The following is a 22,465-nucleotide window of genomic DNA, read 5'->3' as shown; positions in this document are numbered from 1 at the left end:
ATTTGGTTCAAATAAATTGGCTTACAGAACAGCACAACACTCTAATTCCAAAGTGACTCTCGCCCTGCCTGCCTCTGAAAATGAATGTCTCCCCAGAGACGGTGGTATTTGTAACTTAGAGCTTTGGAATTCATTTTATCCCTTAATAAAAACATAATCTCTTTATCCAAAAGAACACTCCTACTGCTACTTTGGAAATCAATTATAAGGTGGGGACATGAAGAACTATTCCACCTAGCTGGCCTTCTCACAACCCCAAACAGGCTTTACGTACTCTGCCAGTCCATATCGAAACCTCCAATGCCTGCTGCTATCGGTCACTACAAATTCTGGAAGCTGATAAAAGATATGCTCTCCTCTTGTCTTCAGGAAGCAACTATTTTTTTTTTAATGTATATATAAATAAAAATATATAATCCTTCAAAATGTCCCCAAAGAGACTGTTTTATTATACTTCAGATTATTATACATTGGTCACCGGCCAGAACCGTTCAGTTCCCTGACGCCTTGTACTCCGTTACCCAGTGTGGCTGTGAATTAGCTTTGCTGTTAACAGACATCCAACGCGTCCCTGCCTGCTTCCACCCTCTCTCCCCTGGTTCGTGGATGTGCTTGTGTGTTTCTGCACGCCCCCTACTCATCCTTCTTGCACGGTTTCCTGCCTGAAAAACAAACCAAGCGTGTGTGTGCTTGGAAGATAATGCCCCGGCTGCCTCCCAGGGAGGCGGCACTGATCGTGTGCTCCTGCACCAGACAGGAAAATCTCCAGCAACGCGGCACGCGCCAGACTCCATCAAGGACAGCTCCTGGTCACGTGGACGCGAGCAATTCGTTTCTCTAGGTCATGTTTAAACTCTTAGTTTCACGCTCATCGTTCCTCTGGGGCGGGGGCGGGCGGGGGGAAGGCAAGACGGGAAGCAGCAACATCTTGCAAGAAAGAGACCTTCATGCAGAACTGAGATTGGATTTCAGCTGGGCTCTTCCCTTAGGTGACCCCGGGCAAGTCACAAGCCACCGCCACCCGGGAGCCCGGTTCCTCCCTTCTCAGAGTGTGCTGGGCCATCTGTCTACCATCCTCCATGCAATTAGAACTCTAAGGGACAGGAAGATTAGGAGGAAAGATAAAGATATTTACCCATCACTGAAAGAACGCTCACCTTAAGATTGTGGATGATATGCTTCAACTGAAGAAACCCAGACAGCTGTTTCTGGTTTTTTTTCCACTGATACTTTACATATCCAGGGTTTTAAAAAATTGTATTGGGACTTCCCTGGTGGTCCAGTGTTTAAGAATCCACCTTCAAGCACAGGGGTACGTGGATTCGATCCCTGGTCGGGGAACTAAGATCCCACATGCGCAGGGCAACTAAGCCCAAACGCCGCAACTACTGAGCCCGCGCACTTTGGAGCCCACGTGCCACAACTAGAGAAGCCCGGGCACTGCAACAAAGAGCCCACACGCCGCAAAGAAAGATCCCGTGTGCCGCAACTACGACCCGACACAGCCAAATAAATATACAAACATTGTATTGAAGAGGGGAGATTTGTTTTTTGTTTTCATCCTTCTTCCTACCTTTAGAAAGTCATACAGGTGTTTCAGAACTCCTATTCGTACTTCATCCAGGGCCTTTAAAAATCCATTGAAGATGGGCAGCAGGTCGGCAGCCGTTAACTGTTCCCCAAGGATCACAGCCAGCTCGTGGATGGAGAAGGCTAGGGTCCGACGGACCTTCCACTGGGGGTGCGCAGAGACATACGGACCACAAAAGGCAAGCATAATTCAGTGTTATCAAGAGCGTAAGTGGCATTTGTGGAGCCAAACTGATACTGCCAGCGGTTGACCACTTAAAGCTTCATTTGACCAGAGACCAGTAAACAAGCCAATGGCGGCCACATAAAATACAGGTCAGTGAGCAGCCTTGCCGCAGCTTCCCTTTCTCCCTAATTAGATGACCCATCCTATTCTGTGCCTGCCCTGAAAAGGCTCCTTTTACCTGCACGTCGGAAGCCAGCGTCCCGTACGTATCTTTCAGGCAGTGCCAATTCTGCCTGCCCAGGGTCAGCGCCACCACCGGCAGGCTGTAGGCACAGTGTTTGGCTGTGTCGGTATCGACGGTCTGGGCTCGAGCTGGGTCGGTCATGGACACATACTGATCTAGCAGGGGCTGAGGTATTATATCCTGGGAAACAGGACAGAAAGGGGACCATCATGCTTGCAGTAGAGAAGGAGAACACTCATGAAAGACGAGGACATTGGAACTTGGAGGTGAAAACAGCAAAGCAGGAGTATAAGAGGAACAAGAGGCTTCCCAAAGCTTGGGGCTCTGGAGTGCCCGAACTTCTTGTTCGGTGTGTAGTGAGTCAGCTTTGTCTAAAGTTAAAGCAGTGGCCACGCTCATCTTTTCTAAATTGGTCCAATACTGGATATCACAGAGCACAGTCTAGAATATCAGCGTTTGGCTGGTCTGGTACACGCAGCTCTGGAGAATGCAAGCTAGCTCCTCTCTTCTTCTTAACTGCCCCCAGCACCTATGGCCGGAGCCCCTACATTCTGCTCACTACTACCTTTTTCCAACTGATGGGACACTGCCTTCATAAGACATCACCCACTTACCTTTTTCTCTGCAAGGACAAGGGGATACAATAATTAAAAACCTTTAAGAGAACTTCCATAGCACTAGAAGCTAATCCACAAGACAGAACAAAACCAAACACAGTTCAACAAAGGAAGCTGTCGAAAACTTTTCAGACAAAAAAGGAGCTAAATGGCTTGTATAAACAGACACTAAATATGAATGTATACATGCCAAATTCTTTTCTCATATTTGATTTGCTTGATTAAAATACCTTCGAGATTGTTCAGAAGACTTTAAACAATACTTGAGAATTTACTTTTTTTAAGTTAGAGAGGAAATATCAGCAACACAGATTATGAACTAAGATATGTCATTAATATTGATGGAAGAAAAACATTTGGTTCCAACAGCCGTTCTTAAATTTAACTTCCAGAAAACGTAGTTTTGAGTTGCTTTTCTTTTCAAGGAACGAACCTGTAATTTAGATTTATCCTCTTCAAGTGGGCTGCAGCCATGCCTCTCTGGTCGGTCTCCAAATGGTCACTGGTTCCACCGCCAGGTTCGCCTGGACCCTGCAGAGTTGATCAGGCACATTACCAACGTAGTCCAAAGGAGGAAGCTGTCCTACCACTCCCCCTTCAAAGAATCCTCTTTCAAGGCCAAAAATGACTTCTGCAGACCAAGACCAGAGCTCCCCTGAAGTCAGTGGTATCCCTCCAGATGTGAAAGAATCCATTTGCACAGTTGTATATGATACCGTATGGGTCAGTCATTTCAAGAGCATTTTAGTTTCAAGGCTGCTTGAGGCCCTTACAAAAGACAGGTGCTTGCTGGTGAGTACCAACAACTCAAGTCTGTATTTACCCTTCTTTAGGCCCCAGGGTCCCCGGTGTGGCTAGCTGATGCCCTTAGGTAACGGTCGCATGTCTAAAGCAGAGGCCACTCCCGAAGGCAGGGCGAGGTCTGCAAGAAACGGTGAAGAGCACCTCCAGCATTTCTCAGGGACGAGAGAGGACAGCGCCCTGGACCCCAGACAGAGGATGGAGAGGCGGGGGGGTGGGGGGACCCATTTAATCTGAGTGAAGAGATATGGCTGATGAAAGGTTATTTACTTAGAAAACTGTTCTCAATTTTCACATGTACAAATACCTCTAATGTTTGCTGATGAACCTTTACATTAGGTTAACAATTAAAACGAGCAGGACCATCCAGCGGTGACATATTGGTCTCTGGTCATTGATTAACATTAACTGAGATGGGCCTGACCTTCTCCTTCAACCATAACATGGATTTTCCTACTTGCACTTGAAATGTCATACTGTCTACCAGCTTAATGGATTCTGACAAATCAGCTCAATATATGATCCGGGAAAGTCGATTAATACACCGATAGATGCTTCGTTTGCTCTGAGGCACACTACCAGAACCTTCAATTCCCAAGGTTTTCACTGAAATGTACTGCTTATTTTAACAGAGGACATGATAAAACAGAAATATTTTGGTATGATAACCTAAGACCCCAATTTTTCCAAGTTAATAAATTCATATAGATTAATAAATAATAAATCGTTATTCTTCTTCTAGGAATTAATTTTATTCCAAAGTCTTCAGTGCCATAGTTACATACAGCACTTATTCCAGGACCAAGGTTTACTTAAGGTTTAAGTAAACCACCCCAAGTCAAGGCAACCCCAGAAGGAACTGGGAGGTCTTTCCCCAGAAAACTACCTGGCAGTCAAAAGAGACAAGTGGGAAGAAACAGGCCCCTCCTTCCCCTGGGCACCTCGGGACCAAGCTGGTGCATGAAGATGGCGGAGTGGGAGCTGGACCAAGGTCAACGCAAGGGCCGAGGGCGACCAGCCTCCTCACCTCCTCTTCTGTCCTCAATGCTTAAGCTCTGAGTTGTTTTGTTACTTTTTCCTTCTTTTGCAACTAGAAGCATCCTGACTGATCCCTTAGGAACCTAAGAGTCAAATTCAAGAGCCCTGACATCCCCCGCCATAAACCAAAAGCCCAATTATACAGGCCCTTTTAAGGTCCTTCACTCAAGACAGCCAACTTGGAGGAATCTGTTCTCTCTTTTCCTTTTTCACTTCTGTATATGACAAAGAAGCCCGAATACCATCACATCTCCCACCAAGGTAAACGTGACCACACCTTTCCACTTAACACGGGTGGTTTTTATACTCCAGGTAACAAAGGTAACAACGTGAGCTTTCTTGCCTATTTTTTGAAGCAAATCAGCAAAACAGGATATCATCTCGTTCCCTACTAATCAAAGGCAACCTTAATAACCCTTGAACATTTTCTATTCAGGCTTTTTTAATTCGTCTTTTGTTTAGCTTCATTGGAGCAGACCAAGGGGTAAAAGGAGGTGATAAGTTAGTTTAATCACGGACATCAGAATGTAAACTGTGTGAATGGAGAAACAATTGGTATTCTGACCCTGGAGACCACAAGTTTGAAGAGATTCTCCATCGTGGCACATGAAAATGAGAGGGTGCCCACACATCATGACTTTATGAGCACAGACCCCTGCTAATTTTAATTCGCTAGCCTCACCACTACCTGTGAAGGACCCCAGCTCAAAGGGGTCCATGTGCAAGTTTAGTAGGAATTAGGAAGGCATCAGAGCCTCCTACCACGAGCGAGCTGGAAAGCTAGAGAAACTCAAGGTGAGAAATAAGTGCCAGGCTTCCTTCTCGCCCCAAACACGGAGTCCCAGCCTCACGGGGGCTGGTTCCAGACTAAAGGAGAAAAAGTGGTGAGCTACTTATCTTCTCAAAAGCTCCCCTCGAGAAACGGCATCCAGCACCACTCCTGAGCAAGCACGGGTTAAAGGAGGCCCACAGGACGGGCTGGAGGATATGCGCAATCTCAAAGGCCACCGCCAACTTTACATTCTAGGAGCTGCATGAATTCACCTCCCCTTGCTACTGAAAGATGTAAGCGTAGGTTTAGCAGTGAACTAGAGCATTCAGACGCTTAATCCCCCCGAAGAACCAGGCTGTCTTTGGAGAAGAGGGAAGGTGTTTTGGTCTCCCCACATTTGTTTTGTGGAGGAGAGTCGGGGTTATCAATCACCTGATTGATTCGTTGTCTAGTTATCCAAAACATGACCTTAAGAATAAAATTAAATGTGCCATTTATCAATTCTGCCAGGATATATTAATAAAAGAAAACGCAGCTTCGTGATTTCTGTCACTTCCTCGGTGGCTGAGGGAGAGGGCAAAGACTCACCGTGCTTTGCAACGTCCTGGCCGCGGCGAGCTCGTTGTGCGGGGGTGAAGCCGACGGGGCCGGCCGACGGCCAGAGGCTGGGCTGGGGTCTGAAATGGACACCTCCTTGAGCCCTTCTGTCGGCGGGCGCTCGGGCTCAGTCACAGAGTCGAGCTGTGCGGCCATCAGTGCAGCTGACAATACCTGAACTTGAGCTGCAGGAAGAGAAGTTCCAAGAACTTTAATAACTTCATTTGGTTTGTGGGGATTCACTCCCAACAAGACGGGCTGGACGTGGACGCACCACACAAGCCCTCCCCTCCCGGACGTCGGTCACCCGGCGCGAGCTCTCACCGAGGTGCTGATGTTTATGGCCATTAACTTGATTCCAACTAAACGCCAGCCACACACAGAGCATCAAACCTGAACCCGAAAAGCCTCAGTCAGGAAAATCAGAGTTCAAGTCCATCATCTTTCACAGAAAGACAACACGATGTTCCTGAACGCTGCTGTCCGGGAGGCCCAGCGATATGGGTGGAGGGGGTCCCACCCCCCATTTATAAACCAGGGTGGCCGATGCTCTGCCACATGCACATACACGCACATGCGTGCTGGGATCAATCCATCCCCGTGCACACCGATGAGCAAAGACCGCGTTCACCCAGCCCCGAGCACTATCCGTTCTTTCTGTCCACAGCACGGGTATTCGAGACTCTCCTAGCAGTGAAGACGACATAGTTCACATGTCTTTCTGTAAAAACAAACTGATGTTTCCATGTCTCCAGCCTCCAAACACACACACACACACACACACACAATACTGCCTGCATCCTGTTTTCTACTAGTTCAATTCAACAAGAGTCCTTAAAATGTTTAGAGCTTGCAAGGGCTCCCCACTGGGCCCAGGGCAAGGTGCCACCTCCTCAGTGCACCCAAGGCCCTTCCCAGGGGTCTGAGTGACATTTTCAGCCGTGGCCAGTTCACAAATACCCAACGGGTAGTTTATTTCTCAATCTTTTGGGGTCCCAGATCCCTCTGAGTACTGATGAAAGCTGTGGGTCCTTCCTTACAAAGAAATTAAGTCTGCATATGCACACAAGATTGTACAAACAACGATTTCAGGAAACTGGAAGAAACCTCTGAAACTCAACCCTCGACTTCTCAAGATGATGGGGCCCTGGCCGTCGCCTAAAGCCCGCGTCTAATGTCAGCTGCTCTGCGAGGTCTTCTCCCAGATGCTTCCTCCGCCCCCAGGAGGGACCGGCTTCCTGCCCTGTGCGCCCACCCTTGCCCCAGCCTGTGCCACTCCCTATGCTGGGTGGTTGTTTCCATAATCCCCTCAACCAGACCCTAAGGGCTTCACGTGTTGGGCATTACTGCCCCAGCACGCAGCCCGGGTCCAAGCACTGAATAATGCGGCTTTAGAAATGTGTTTTCCAAAAACAGACCTTTGTCTATAACAATTAGAAGCGATATGTTACATGTGCTCATTCCTTCAGCAAACACTGACTTAATTTCCTTTATAAATTTAAAGACAAAGAATAATCACAGGGCTAACTGGATTTTCACATTTCCTTTCCCGAAAGCTTCACAGATCTTTGCCCGGTAACAGCAGCAAGTGTTGTTTTTTTCCAATTTCCCCAACTCAAGGAAGAATACAAATAGAGTCCTGTTTAGAGAAAGAAGAGGCATGGTGATGGATATGGACTGCAAGGCCTGGCTCCCAGATCAGGCACTCAGTGGGAACACTAGTCACAAAATGAAAAAGACCCCAAAGAAGAAGTTATGCTTTTCCTGGCTGTACAAGGCAAAAACCTTAAGGTTTAGGTGAGTTAACAGGCTCCAAAAGGAGCACCATCCTTGGCTGTCCGTAACCAGAAAGGGCACTGTCACATGGCGAGAGACAGAACCGTGTCCAAGGAGCTAATAAAACTTCCACCGCTCCAGACATGCCCGAGAACTAGCCGCTTTTATCTGAGAACCAGGTCACATGGCTGAAAAGCAAGGAGGCAAAACCCTTGGAGAGACCTGCAACAGCAGGATCCCCAGTGTGAGGGCTGTGCGGAGACTGGGCCAGGCGCCCCCATGGTGGGTGCGCAGGGTCGACTGAGGGAAGTACGCACACGTGGACAGCCACACGGGCCCGGGTGACACACAATCCAGAAAGATCCCGTTTTCTCTTTCATTACCGTGGACAACAGTTACCTTGCACATCTGGATCGTTCATCATATGCTCCTGCAAACCATCCAGGACTCTCTGAATCTCGCTCCTAGCCACAAAGCTCCTATGCACGGCCTCGGGTGTGCTGCCATCTTCCTCCTGCGGGCCAGCCTCGCTCAGGAGCAGCTCTAAGTCCTTGCTTATGTGAGGGAGAGGAGTTCGCCAATAAAGGAAATTACTGAAAACGTCCTCAGGACTCCCCGTGCGGGCCCAGGAGTCTGGTCCAGGATGGCTGTTGACGGGCAGGTCGTAAATACTGGGGAGCTTCGTGGCCTCGGGGGAAAGCCTGGTCAACTCGGCTCCAGCCAAGACAGAGTCTTCCGTTGGGCTCCCCATCAGGCCACTGGAGGAGCTACGGACACACAGGAAATTGCTGGTGTCCGTGGATGTGCCTACCATGGGTAGAGCTGGCTCTGTGTGGCCTGGCTTTGTTGAACTAGTTTAAATTGAGGGAAGCAAATTTTTAGCACCGTGTAATAGACTGGAAGTAAGATGGGAAAACATCAGATCCCCATCCTCGTGAGCCCAGTCCTCCTCTCTACCTGGCTACCCAACCTCCCGTGTCTTCCGGTGCCAGAAGTGAATAACCTCACAGAGGATAAGAGGTCCAATCAGTGCCCTCTGCCCCACTGGGAGTATTACAAGCACTGAAAATGCCACAGGAAGGTTCACCCAATCCCTCCATCACATTCAAGTGGGGCATTAGCCCCGGCTTATGCGGGCACCCCTTCCGTGGCGAGATTCCATGCACTAACTGCCCATCAGTACCTCCACCAGGGGGTGGAGGCATTAGAAAATAAAAGGTGCTAGAGCCGCTAAGAACTGGCTATTTGTGAACCACTTGGAAAGTCTTGAGGAGGAAGATGTGGCACACAGGCCTGACCTTCAGCAAGAACTCAATGAATTTTGGTGGAGAAAGATGGAGAGAAGGATGCACCCACCTTACGAAGCATCCGTGCCATCCGAGACGTGAATCACCTCCTCCCACACTGCTGAGGAGGAACATTCGCAATGGAGAAATGCTAGTAAACTACCTCGAATGGCCTGCTTACTACGTACCCATCGTCTTCTGAGGAAACAGGAAAGAACTCAAACTCAAAACTCTAGATCAGTCACTAGAACTGGAAGAACAGTGTGGGCCTACTAACGGTGAGTCAGGAAATGTCACCTTCATGTGCATGAAAAATCCTACAGCACAAAATTCTATTGGGGAGACGTCACGTTTTCCCTGTGTAAATTATCCAAAGAACTTCATTAATCAAAAAGTAAGAGAAAATTTTCTTTATAGGTTATTTAATCACAACTCTGAATGAATATTTTATCTAACTTTAAGAGACACAGTAGCTTCATTATTTATAACCCAGTAGTCATGTTTCAAAATCATTATTGCAATTACTTTTTGCTTCTTTACATAATTAAAGCTCTAATATTCCATCTTGCCCAGAAGGTCACTGTTACTAAAACTCCAGACAAGATAATTGCTAGAATTTTAGGTGGATGCTTGCGGTGAAGCCGGGATCCTGATAATTATCCCAGCCAAAACTTACCAGGCTGAGGACATGTTACCATGGCTGCCTGCACCCGGTGACCCGGAGGTGAAACCCGAGTCCAAATCCAGAGCCGGTGGTCGGATGCTCAGGGTGCCATCTTCTTGAATATAAAGGCCAGCCCTGGAGGGGTTGGCAAAGGTGAAGATGAAGGGGCCCAGGGACTGGAAGGCAGCCTGGCGCACCTGAAACCAGAGACGAAGGGCGCGGTGGACGCGGTGTCGGCCAGGTCTGATCCCAGGCTGAACAGATGGCTGATCACCAGACAATTCACTGTCCGCCACATTATGTCTAAGCAGATGTATTGCTTTCTAAGGCAGTCGCTGAGTTCCAAATAAACTATTTTTCAACAGAAAATCAGGAAAAATTTAGTGCCATCATGTAGTTTGTATGCTTCCAGAATATTAATTCTACCTCAAATAATTCCAGACTTTGTAAAGCGTCTGAACAAACCTTATTCATCATGACGGGCATGTTTATGATCATAACAGAAAAGGTAACAATACAGTTACAGCTTTCTCCTTCTCGTTTCTCATTTCTGTGATATTCGTTTGCTATGAATGCTGAGGTGTGTGCCACTTTCTTACTACACACCAGGCTTCTGAGATTTTGGGTGCCCTAATAATCCTCACAAAGTCTAAATACGCCAATCCGTTACTGAAAAGACACAGTACGCAGTGCCAAGTCCAAAGCCACACCAAGGCCTGCGAGTGGCCGCACTCACCCATCAACAGGGGTCGCTGATCAGCGTGATCAAGAGCGCCGGCCCTCGGGGGACGTGCTGTGAGACACGGCCATGAAGCACTCCGTAAAGGCTTTCCTCATCCCCCACGCATTGTCTGAGCAGAGCTCCAAAAACTTCGGGAGCTACCAAAGCAAACAAAACCATGCCACTCAGACTCGGTCACCCGAAGGAAGGGTAGACCTGTTTCAATGACGTAGTTAAGGCAGAGCCATAAGTTAATGACACAAAAGCTATGAGTCCAAAAGGAATCGTCCGAAACAAACAGAAATTAGGATAAGTAACTTCCTTTACCTCTTAATCCTAGTAAATGACTGCGTTAAATTCAACAAGATAATACAGAAAACCTCCCCAAAGGCTGAATGACTGATATGCGTCTGTGAACTGTAGAGAAGAATTGTGAATGACTTTGAAATTGTGGATGCCCCAAGTAGCAGCCCCACCCAGGTGCCGCGGTCTTTGGCTGGGGTACTTTAGTGAAAGAAGGCATACTGTTAAAACCCGATAGTAGCAAATAGTTCCAGTCCACGGAACGCAAACTGTGTGCAGTGGAATGCAATGGATTGTCATCACCCTGGATATACACGGTTGTGAGTCCATTCACAAGTTCACATCGGCCCTCCTCGGTGTGACCGTAAATTTGCGGCGCTTCAGTTAAACTAGCTGTATCCAGCCATACAGGTAGTACACCCTGTCATGTAAAAGTGGCAAGTGCTTACTTAGGACAGTTCTCTGGGGGCCTGGTACGGGTGGGCAGTGGAGAAGCAAAGATTATCGTGATGGAGTGAAGTCCCCGTCAGCAACGCTGCAATGAGGCACGGTGGGGGACACGCAAGTACTCTGAACAGAATGTCATGGAATGCTGAAAAGGGAGAGATTAACTCTCTCTGACCCAGTGGGTAGGTGAGTCCAGACAGGGAAGGAACTTGACAGAGGCAAATGCACACGGAAGCTGGGTGTGAAGTGTGAGCAGGGTCGACCTGCCAGGCAGGGAAGCCTCTGGAAGGAGACGGGCAGTAATGAGCAGGGCAGGGAGGTGAACGAGAGCAGAGAGCTGCGAGGCCCTGAAGAGCCCCCAGCTGCCTGGTGACGTCGTTCTCCAGACTGCTGTGCCGAGAACCACCAGGGACGTCAGCAAAAATACAGACCCCGGCCGTGCCCCCTTTCGCCCTCCCTGCAGTTCAGATGCACGACCGAAGGTCAGGGCGCCGTTCAGACCCGAAGGAGGCGACTGGAGGTGAGGCAGGAAAGGTACTTGTGAAGGGAACTGAGGGGTCAACAAGGGTCTAGATTTTAGTCTGTAAACCAAGAAAAAAATCCCACAGGTTCTGAAACCCAGGAGCGAGGAGGTGGTGGAGCAGTGTTCTAGAAAGAGCAGTCGAGAAGGGACAGAGAGTGGCTTAGACAGTGAGAAGAGCCCAGGGGGAAAGCGAGCGGCGAGGAAGCGACAGCAGAAGTCCCCAGGGAAGAGGGCGGGGCTGCTCCCGCAGCATCCCACACACCAGCTGCCTGAAGCTTATAAGAAATGTTACTTCAGGAGCCAAGAAACCTGAAACTGATGGATGCAAAACTGCCATTCCAAAGTAACAGACTCATAAATACAAAACTTCACCACTAATTTCAAAAGTGCCCTAAGAACTGCATCAGCAAGTACAGCTGGCAAAATGTCACATTCCAAAAATTCCTCAGTGGCTTCTTGTCCGACAGCATGACAAATATCACGAAAATTTGTGGCATATACCTTAAAAAGGCAAAAGGCATACTCATTATCCTCCGATTTCTTTTTGTCTTAACAAATCGTGAAAACTAACAAGCAGGAGCCTTGAGAGCAACGACTCCTCTGGTCGGGCAGCTAACAAGCACTTACTGAGCCCGATGCCCACACAGCACCACCCGGGTGCCTCCACTGCACTGGAAACAGAAGATTTACAATAGAGCACCACACGCTAGGACACTGTGGCTCCTAATCATCTCAATACATAATGCTTTTGGTTAGCACTAGAGCAAAAGAGACCCTTAATGTCCTCTGCGCGGTAAATGAGACCCAGCTCCTTGCCTCTGCGTCAAGAGGGGAGACCACAGGGAAGATGGGCAGCTGCACAGCAAGGTGGACGGTGAGGCTGCTCAGGGAGGGGCTGGCAATGGTCTTCAGAAGGAAGAATATGACAACCGAGTGACAAACGATAAACGGGGAGGGCAGTGCAGGGGGTGCAGTTGGAAGGTACAGCAAACATGCAAGGGTCCTGGAGCCAGTCAGCCCCAGTGATGAAAAGGCCTTGCACGCCTGGGCCCCAGCATTGAAGCACAAGCCAGCAACGTCTCTTCCTCCTGTGCCCGAGAGGGTTACCCTCACGGAGCCTAACCCTACGTCTCCACAGATGCCCGGATGGCAGGGAAAACTGGCAACAGTGTTCACTGTTTTCCTTACACAGTTCACACTGGCCACATTTTTCATCCAGACTGTGTCTACTGAGGAAGTCCAGGCACTTTAAAGGAATCAATTTTGAATCTTTTTTTTTTTTTTTTTTTTTTTTTTTGCGGTACACGGGCCTCTCACTGCTGTGGTCTCTCCCGTTGCGGAGCACAGGCTCCGGATGCACAGGCTCCGCAGCCATGGCTCATGGGCCCAGCCACTCCGTGGCATGTGGGATCCTCCCGGACCGGGGCATGAACCCGCGTCCCCTGCACCAGCAGGGGGAATCCCAACAACTGCGCCACCAGGGAAGCCCGAATCTTTTTTAACCTTTTGAATTTTTCAAGTTTTGAAACTGTACATTCCCACCTTCTGAACTTAAAAGAGCTTCCCATCACCACACAGCTCACAGAATCGAGGGAGCAGCAGGCGTTCAACTGTGCTTTTGCTCAGCACTGACGCCAGCTTGCAGATTATCTACAAATAACAAGAAAACTTGGGTCACTTGGAATACCAAAGCATAAATGTCCCACGTATCACTAACTGGATTCCAAAAGCTAGTATCAAAAATATTGCCAAAATACCCAAGAGGTCAAAACAGAGAACACCTTCTTTTGCATTTTGTCAAGTTATATCAATAGAAGGCCAATAGTTTTCAAGTTTTACTCAGATATGGTTTGTCTAAAGCTGAAGAGTTACCATTTGCCAGGTGCCTACCATGTGCCCGACACGTGAATGAACAATTTATGTGCATTACCTCTTTCATGTTCCTCAAACCCTATGACATGAGTATCACTTATCTTCATTTTTCCAGATAAGGAAACTAACGCTCAAAGAGGTTAAGTCATGTTACCAAAACCAAAGAGTAGTGAGCTGGGACATACAGTAACAGCTGGACAAAGCATAAAAGATGGCTCACAGGTGATCTCTAAAGACTAACCAAACACTGGTGGGGACTAAAGGGAAGCAGACCCTTGAGAGGGGAAACCACACTGGGTACAACATGCACTGCTTGCTGCTGCCTTTCTGCCTGGGGCATCCTTCCTTCTGTACAGCCACGTGGGGTAGCTGGACTTCCAAGTAAAAGGTACCGTTTTACTGGCTTGAGAAGTCAGAGGACAGAGATGGAGGTGGCCAGGAAGGCTGGAAAGTGAGGGTAGAAATCCTGGGAGGGAGGGAAGGATGGAGGAAGGGAGCTAAAGAAGGGAGAGCCCCCACCTCCGATTAAATCCTACTCTTATCCTTGGCTGATCTCAGCACCACGTGGGCACAGGGGAGATGGTGAGTTTCACAGAGCAAAGCAATAGCTTGAAGGCAGAAGGATCTGTGTGGTTTCAGCTGCTGAGAACTGCAAAGGAAACAGAATCTGAACTGTTTGCTAGAACAAGTCAACACTCTTCAGAGGAAAAACACAGAATCCAGAGTTTCTGCAATGTTTCATCGAGAAGATACATTAGTCACAGACGTGAGAACAAATGGGAAAATGTGACTTATATTCAAGAAAAATCTCAATCACTAGAAACAAATCCACAGAAGATCCAGATGTTAGAATTAGTGGACTTTAAAAGGACTTTAAAGAGCTATTATAAATATGTTCAAGAACTAAAAGGCAAATAGAGTCATAACAAATGAACAGATAGGAAATCTCACCAAAGAAATGGAAACTATAAAAAAGAATCAAGACTTCTGGTAATAACACTGTAGCTTGGTCAGACTTACACTCTTACAGATAACAATTATAGAATCTTGAAAAAAACATAAAAAAAACAATCATTTAAGAGTACTGGAGAGCAACCAAAAGGCAGGAACTGGAGCGGAGGCTGTCCTTAAAAGATGAACTGCAACAGGAGAAATTTGCAAGTAAGGTCCAAAATCTGTGTCTATATTTTGCTGAGATCTTTGGCTGCTGCTAAACTACACATATATGGGGAAGACCCCAGGGGCCCAGCAGAAAAGCAGCAGCCAGAAACTAAACAAACTGAGCAGAGGCGTCAGCTGCTGCTCACCACAAAGGAGACAGCTGGGAGTTGGAGATCAGACAAGATTACTGCCTGCTATGTAAAAAGTCACTTTAGAGAAATAAAACAGAATCCAGATCTCTGTAGTGTATCATTTTTAATGTCCAGTATTCAATTAAAAATAACTATGTATTAACAGGAAAAAGTGACCCATAATAAAGAAAAAAGCAATCAACGGAAATCAACACCAAGATGATCCAAATGTTGCAACCACCAGACAATCAATTTCAAGGAGTTTTTATAAATATATTCAAGGATGAGAAGAAAATACAAGCATAAAGAACATATAGGGAGGGCTTCCCTGGTGGCGCAGTGGTTGAGAGTCCGCCTGCCGATGCGGAGAACGCGGGTTCGTGCCCTGGTCCGGGAAGATCCCACATGCCAGCGCGCCGGGCCCGTGAGCCATGGCTGCTGAGCCTGCGCGTCCGGAGCCTGTGCTCCGCAACGGGAGAGGCCACAACAGTGAGAGGCCCACGTACCACACACACACAAAAAAGAACATATAGGGAATCTCTACATCACAGAGATATATAAACTATAAAAAAAGGTCAAAATGGGGACTCCCCTGGTGGTCTAGTGTTTAAGAATCTGCCTTCCAATCCAGGGGATGCAGGTTTGATCCCTGGTCAGGGAACTACGGTCCCACTTGCCATGGGGCAACTAAGCCCACACGCCGCAACTGCTGAACCCATGCGCTCTGGAACCCGTGCGCCACAACTAGAGAATCCGCGCACCACAACGAAAGATCCCACCTGCCACAATGAAAGATCCTGTGTGCCGCAACTAAGACCCAACATAGCCATAAATAAATAAATAAATAAATATTTTTTTTAAAAGGTCAAAATGGAAACTCTAGAGCTGAAAGCGACAATAACTGAAATAAAAAGTTTAATGGAAAGGGCTAATAGCAGATTGGAGATGACAAAAAGAGTCATCAAACTTAAAAACAGATCAATGAAGATCACTAAATCTGAACATCAGAGACAAAAATTACTTAAAAAAACAAAACAAACAAACAAAAACAGAACCTCAAAGACTTATTGTTGGGACAATATCAAGGGTCCCAACTTTATAAGGCCTGGGCTGAAAGGAGAAAGAGAGAAAAAGCACCTAAAGGAACAATAGCCAAAAACTGCCCAAATTAAGTGAAGGGCATCAGTACACATATCCAAGGAGTTTAATAAACGCAAAGCAGGATAAGCATTCACTCTGCCAAGATAAAGAGAAAAATCTCAAGAGCAGAGAGAGAAAAAAGGATATTTTCTACACAGGAGTACGATATGAATGACAGCTGACTTCCCCAGGAGACAACCGCATATCTTTAAAGTGCTGCAAGTAAAAACAAAAACAAACCTCAATTCTATATCCAGTAAAACTATCAGTCAAAAATGAAGGCAAAATAAAGGCATTTTCTGATTAAAACTGGGAGATTTCAGCAGCAGCCAACCAAATTCAAAAAAAGTATTAAAGGAAGTGCTTCAGGCTGCAGGGAAATGATACCAGATGGAAACTCAGACCTAGGAAAGGAAGCAAGAGCACCAAAAATGGTAAAAATGTGGGTATAAAGGGCTATGCATTTTTTCTCTTTTCTTACTTTCTCCCAAAGATAGAATTGTTCAAATCTAAAATTATAATACCACATTACCAGGATCATCATGTGATGTACATGTCATAATGTATATGACAACCACAGCACAGAGGAGGAGAGGGTGAGGGGAGCTACGATGTTGCAAGGTCCTACATTTTTGAAAATCCTCAATAGAGAAATTAAAGTGAAGTATACAAAAATATCCAATTAGCCTGAGAAAAGGCAGGAAATAACAGAAGAACAAATGACACAAATGGAGAACAAATAACAAAATGGCAGAATTCAAATATATCAATAATTACATTAAACGTAAATGGAATAAACTCTCCAATTAAAAGGCAGAAACTATCAGATTGGCTATAAAGGGAAGACCAAACTCTATGCTAATGAAAGCAGGAGCATTTTAAATGCAAAGACATATAAGGTTTTGAGTAAAGAGATGTAAACAAATATACTATGATGGGCAGTAAGCATAAGAATGCTGGAGTGGTTACAGTAATATCACAGTGGACTACAAGATACAGATTACCACTAGTGGTAAAGAAAGTCACTTCTTAGTAAAAGAGTCAATACATCACAAAGATATAAACACTAAATGTGTAGCTTTAAACCCTTAAAGTAGACAAGAAGGTAGGCTGAAAAATATTAAGCTTCCTCCTTAAGAAACGGGAAAACTAAAAGCAAATTGAACTCAAGTAAGTAGAAGGAAGGAAACAATAAACAGTAGAAATTACCAGTATCATAAATGAAAGGGATAAAACTACAGATCTTCCAGGCATTAAGAGGTAAGGGAATATTGTAAGCAACTTTATCCCAACAACTTGATAAATTAACAACTTAGATGAAATTAATAAATTCCCTAAAATATACAACTTACCCAATAACACAGATGACATAACAAGCCTGAATAGCCCGTATCTGTGTTGAATCTGTTATCAAAAACCATCTCACAAAGAAAACCCTAGAACCAGAGGTTTTACTGGTGAATTCTAACAAATATTTAAGGGAAAAATAACACCAATCTTAAAAAAAAAAATCTTTCAGAAAATAGGAGAGCAGGGAATACTTCCCAACTCATTTTTTGAAGCCAGAATAACCCCGATTCTAAAAGCTGACAAAAACATAACAGGAAAAGCAAATTGCTTACAATAGTCCACTTGAATATAGATGTGAAAATCTCAACAAAATGTCAGCAAATAATGGAGAAGGGAACGCTCTTCACAGTAGAATGACAGCTGGAATCATCAGTGAATGCTAATATTAGTGGGTGAAAGTTCGATGAACAGCAAACTTGTGTAGCTGCAAAGTAACTCCCCTTATTATGTCCAGAGGGGAAAAGTGGTGCAGAGAAACTTGGCAGACACCACCTCTGTCTAAGTCACCAGAGTTAGCATCATCAATATCAGAATGAACTGAAGTCCTGGGCCTCCTAACGTGACACATGAGGACACAACATTACTTCCAGGGCATCCCTCTTCCAACATGTTAATGTTAACAAAATTCAGAGAAAGACTCAGGATCTGCCCCAGGTTCAAGGAGACAGAGGAGATGCGACAATTCAGTGCAATGTGTGATCCTGGACAAACGAAAATATTTGAACATGAACCATGGATGAGATATTAGTATTGTATCAGGGTTAAAATTCCTGATCTTGATCAGTGTACTATGGTTGTTTAGGAGAGAATTTCCTTGTTTTTTAAAAGGAAATATGCACTGAATTATTTAGGAGTAAAGGGGCACAATGTCTCCAATTTACTCTCAAATGGCTCAGAAAAATATACACACATATGTGTATGTATATATCTCTGTGTGTGTGCAGATGTGTAAAGAGAGAGGATGTGATTAAACAGACAGACGTAAGTATAAACCGCTGGAGAAGTGGGATAAAGTATGTACAGGAGTTCACTCCTGCAACTTTTCTACAAGTTTAAAATTAAGACAGAATGAAAAATTACCCCCAAATATGTTTAAAGAACTCTCCCATCCCCCCTCCAAAAAAAAGAAAAAGGGAAGAAGAAAGGAAAGAAGGAAGGACTTCCCATCCCTCATGTCTGCTCTGCCCACTGCACAGCACTGCCTTTTTTTTCTTTTTCTTAAACAGCAGAGCAAGCTCCTGGTTAGCAGTTCACCCACTATTCTACGTGGACTCTGCACATCACAGACAAGAGGGAAAAGAGAAGCAACGGGGGTGGGTGAAAAGGAAACTATCCCCACAACACAAATGAGGGAAAGGCTGTGTCTTCCGAATTTAGAAGACACACATTTCTGATATGATGCTCGGCAGAACTGCATAGAGTGACGGCCACATAAATGAGCCGCAAGGCTTCGTATCCAGGGTGACGGGCAACTAAAGAGGGCCCGGCATCTCTATCCACCCTCTCCATGTGCCACGCCCACACGACCTTATTACTACCCGTGTGCAACAAATCCAGAATCGTTAAAAAGTCAGCACTCCGAGCGACAAGAAATGACGTTCCCGTGGCCCTGGGAACCACTTGTATGCAATGACCATCTTCACTCGGTTGCTGGGGGCCAACTATTCTTTATAGCACACAACCACAACATTCTTTTTAAATAAATGCACAAGTAAAAATGAGCTCAAAACTAGGAATGACAACAAAAAAATGAGGAAGCCTTAATGTGAAAACGTGTTGTGAGAGAAAAATAGGCTTCTGACAATTAGTTATAATCTCAGAATGCTAATGGCCTTCCTGCAAGCGAGAGGAATTATAATTGGTCTCCGGCGGCCTGTTTATGCTGTCTAGATATAATTACAGGATACAGCGCTTCCAGGTTTTACCAATTCATTCATTCAACAACTAACATTTATTTAGTACTGACTCTGGGCCTGGCACTGTGCTGGGTGCCGAGGGCAGAAAGACACCTGTTGTTTAAGAAGCACACTATTTTGAAAGAGAAATAAACAAACAAATGAAGTTCGCAGTTCGATTGCTAAATGACAGAAGACAGATATGAACCAAGCCTCCGGGATGCGTGAAGGAGGGAGTCGCTAATGTCGCCTGGCATATTAGACAGACTTCGCAGAACAAGCTGCATTTATCTGAGAAACCAGAACATAAGAAACCAACACATAATACACATAACCTGCACTGCATAACTCAATTTTAAAATGCCCAGGACATGTCCAGTTGGCTAGCTCCGATTCTCTCAATCATGTATACACTAGGGTGGCTTGCATCAGAATCAACTGATTGTAACTTCCAAAGGGAATGCAAAGGCTAATGAATAGATGCACATTTTGTCTATAGAGGCACGCTGTTTCCTCGGAGCAAGAAGCAATTCCTTCAAAACAGCACCGTTCCGAGAGTGTGTGCTTATGGACATGTGGACGTAGCAACATTCACACCATATGGCTGCAAAGAAAGCCCAAAATACAAGGGCATCGGAGCAGTGCAATTGGCTTCTTTTCTCACCTGTCACCTCCTCACACATACATGTTGGTAGCCACAGTGTTTGGGGTGTCACTCAGACCAGCTAAATGAGAGCGCTGTCCTCCTGGGGAAGCTCTGCCAATCCCACACGTGGCCTCTGTCCCTTGAAGAATGAAATCCACTCCCTATCGTACTGTCATTTCCTAGCTGAAAAGAGAACAGCACCCTCTGTACTCCAGGACTCTGGGGGCCCAAGGAGTGAGACCCCCTCCAAGACTCCTTGACCTCCAGGAAATCAGGGAAGACAGAACAGCTTCTGGGTCTGACCCAAGCACACACGGGCCAGGCAAGGAGCCCCAAATCCTGCTTCCCTCGGGGCCCTAAGGGAGGAGAAGTGGCAATCTTCCAGAAGTGCCCTGAAACGCAGATGTGCCTCTACCTGGGGAGGGTTCAAGACCATTTCTGTTCTTTGCAGCCACATTTAAAAGCTTGTGCATTTCAAGTAATGAAATCGGCAACCCACTTTGAATAAAAAGTACAATTTATGTGAACTAATTTGTTCTGCAAGTGAAATGTGAAGAGAGCTTTTTGAAGACTTGTTATATTTTCCAAATATTTTCACCAAAAGAAAAGAAGAATATTGCTGACAAGAATGGAGTGGTTGGAAACAAAACAAAATAAGAATCATGCAAAAACGCCTTTAAAATTATTTGTCATGGTATTTGGCAGTCTTTAGGGATAAGATATTTAGTTGTCAGTAGTAGCTTTGGAAACTAGCCTAACCAACTTTCAAATGAAAAAGAAGATCTAGTTGGCAAAGTTTACCACTCAACTGCCAAGTATCCCAACTAAATGATATTATCCAGGTTCATTCTGCAAAATGAATTTAATTTCTTACAGGGAAACTTGAAATTTATCAAAGAACCCTGGAGAATTTGAATTTTAATAATCAATTATTCTTCAGCCTGAATCATCTTATAAACATATGGAATATGCAAAAAATTAAGTTAGTTAAAAAAGCCAGACCTTTAACTCATAGTTGAGGACAACTTTTACATAAATGAAGAATAATGACCAAATGTTCTGATGTTGTATTACAAATTTTTAGCTCCATGGTGTATAATGTTTCCACTTTGAAAAAGAATTCCTTTTTCGAACATCATTCTTTCTCAACCAAGAAAACAACTCTATCTTATTGTACTCACAATTAAGGCTTAAGATTTTGTAAATCCTTATGTATTTTCCTAAAATGCTGGAACATTCCTGGAGCTGTTTAGTTCTGTGATGCCAACACAAAGGGCCAGCCGGTGCAGCAACCCCTGCCTCGATCCCTGGGGAGGGAGCAGCAGCTACGGAACACAAGGTGGCCTTGGATGACCTTCCCCTGACCCATGAAGGAGAAGCCCGAGGACAAGCTGGGTCTTAGTCTAAGGGCAGCACATGAAGGCCGGCACTGGCTCGCCAACAGCTAGTTTGTGAACAAGGGTTCCAGAAGCAAGTAGGAAGTCCTTGCTTGCATAATCACTTCATAATGGGTACAGAATCCTACAGACCCAAGGATACCATTAAATTAACTACTAAAAGTAGAAGACATTCAGTACTTACACTCTTTCTTTCATCATATACCTTTAACTGACAAGAGCACAGAGACTTGAACCCAGCATTTCCCGAACTGCTATAAACGTGATGGCCACATTCTTCACATAGACTCTCTCTTATTTGCTGACATACCTAGTTTAGTCTCATCTTAATTTATAAAACAGACACACGTGTCCATTCGATTTTTTTTTTCTAATTGTCCAAGTACCACCTAAAAGCAGCTCCCATACCACACTTGGTTCCTTACTTTGGGAAACAGGGTCCATGACCCAAGCTGGCTCAAGGCTTTACCTAATAGATCTCAGCATCTTGCCCAGCAGAAGTCCATGCCAGCTGCCTCACCTCTGCCCCAATCACTCTGATTTCCCAAGCTTTGCCTTCCTGAAACAATTGGATATAAGGATAATCACTTCCAGGACAAGCTTGGATCTGAACTGAGAACTTTCTCCGATGGAGGCCACACCACCAGCTGCCTTGTTTATGGGAACAGTGCCGATCAGCACTGAACGCAAGTGACGCTTCGAGTCCCCCACACGTCAAGTTATGGGACAGTCTGCCAAGGCTTGGGGCTGTCACTCCCCAACAGACTTACACTCACGGCTTCTGCTTTGTACTCATCATCACTGTCAGGGGCAGAGAGTGCCAGCAGGACTGGACACACTTTGTTTTCAATATCGTGCTAGAAAATTAGATCTTGTTTCAGAAGAATCCACAGCACCTCCTGACTTGATTTTCTAACCTGGAAGAGGCCAAAGGTGAAACACAGAATGAGCCAGAGTGCTTTCAGGATCAAAGACCAAACTCCCTACGGTGAGTGCCAGGCCGGCCCCTGCCTCCTTCCCCCGGCCCCACCCGCCCCACCACACGGATCTTCTGGCCCTCCGGTCACTTCCTCCCCCAGGCCTTAGATGAGGCCACCAACGGCACCGACGGTTCCTCTGCGCTCAGGCCACACATCCCGTTCCCCACTCGGGTCGGGTTCCCCATCTACACTCTGACAGCGTAACCAGGCTTGCACTTTGCCTTCACAACGCCTACCCCAGATTTCTACACACGCACACACACACACACACACATACACGCATTTTTTCCTGTATGATGACACATTGCTGTCTGTCTTCCCACCGCAGAGCGTGAACTTGGAGAGCGG

General features: G+C 45.9%; 1 pseudogene across 1 annotated transcript in view; it reads right to left on the bottom strand.

The window, feature by feature from the left end:
- Window positions 1-22,465, bottom strand: part of LOC309817470 (serine/threonine-protein phosphatase 4 regulatory subunit 1-like) — a 62,560-nt pseudogene that overhangs the window by 6,268 nt on the left and 33,827 nt on the right. Inside the window, exons 6-15 of the transcript XR_014296209.1 lie at window positions 21,908-22,054; window positions 13,088-13,195; window positions 11,981-12,046; window positions 10,288-10,430; window positions 9,564-9,748; window positions 8,001-8,452; window positions 5,817-6,010; window positions 3,051-3,148; window positions 1,995-2,180; window positions 1,574-1,735 (exon numbers count right to left, since the gene is read on the bottom strand). The product of XR_014296209.1 is annotated as a serine/threonine-protein phosphatase 4 regulatory subunit 1-like (transcript). The remainder of the gene's footprint in view (window positions 1-1,573; window positions 1,736-1,994; window positions 2,181-3,050; window positions 3,149-5,816; window positions 6,011-8,000; window positions 8,453-9,563; window positions 9,749-10,287; window positions 10,431-11,980; window positions 12,047-13,087; window positions 13,196-21,907; window positions 22,055-22,465) is intronic.

The sequence above is a fragment of the Mesoplodon mirus genome (genome assembly GCF_964341445.2).
Source record: "Mesoplodon mirus genome assembly, chromosome: 15".
NCBI lineage: Eukaryota > Metazoa > Chordata > Mammalia > Artiodactyla > Ziphiidae > Mesoplodon > Mesoplodon mirus.
This window is presented reverse-complemented; position numbering and strand designations above follow the sequence as displayed.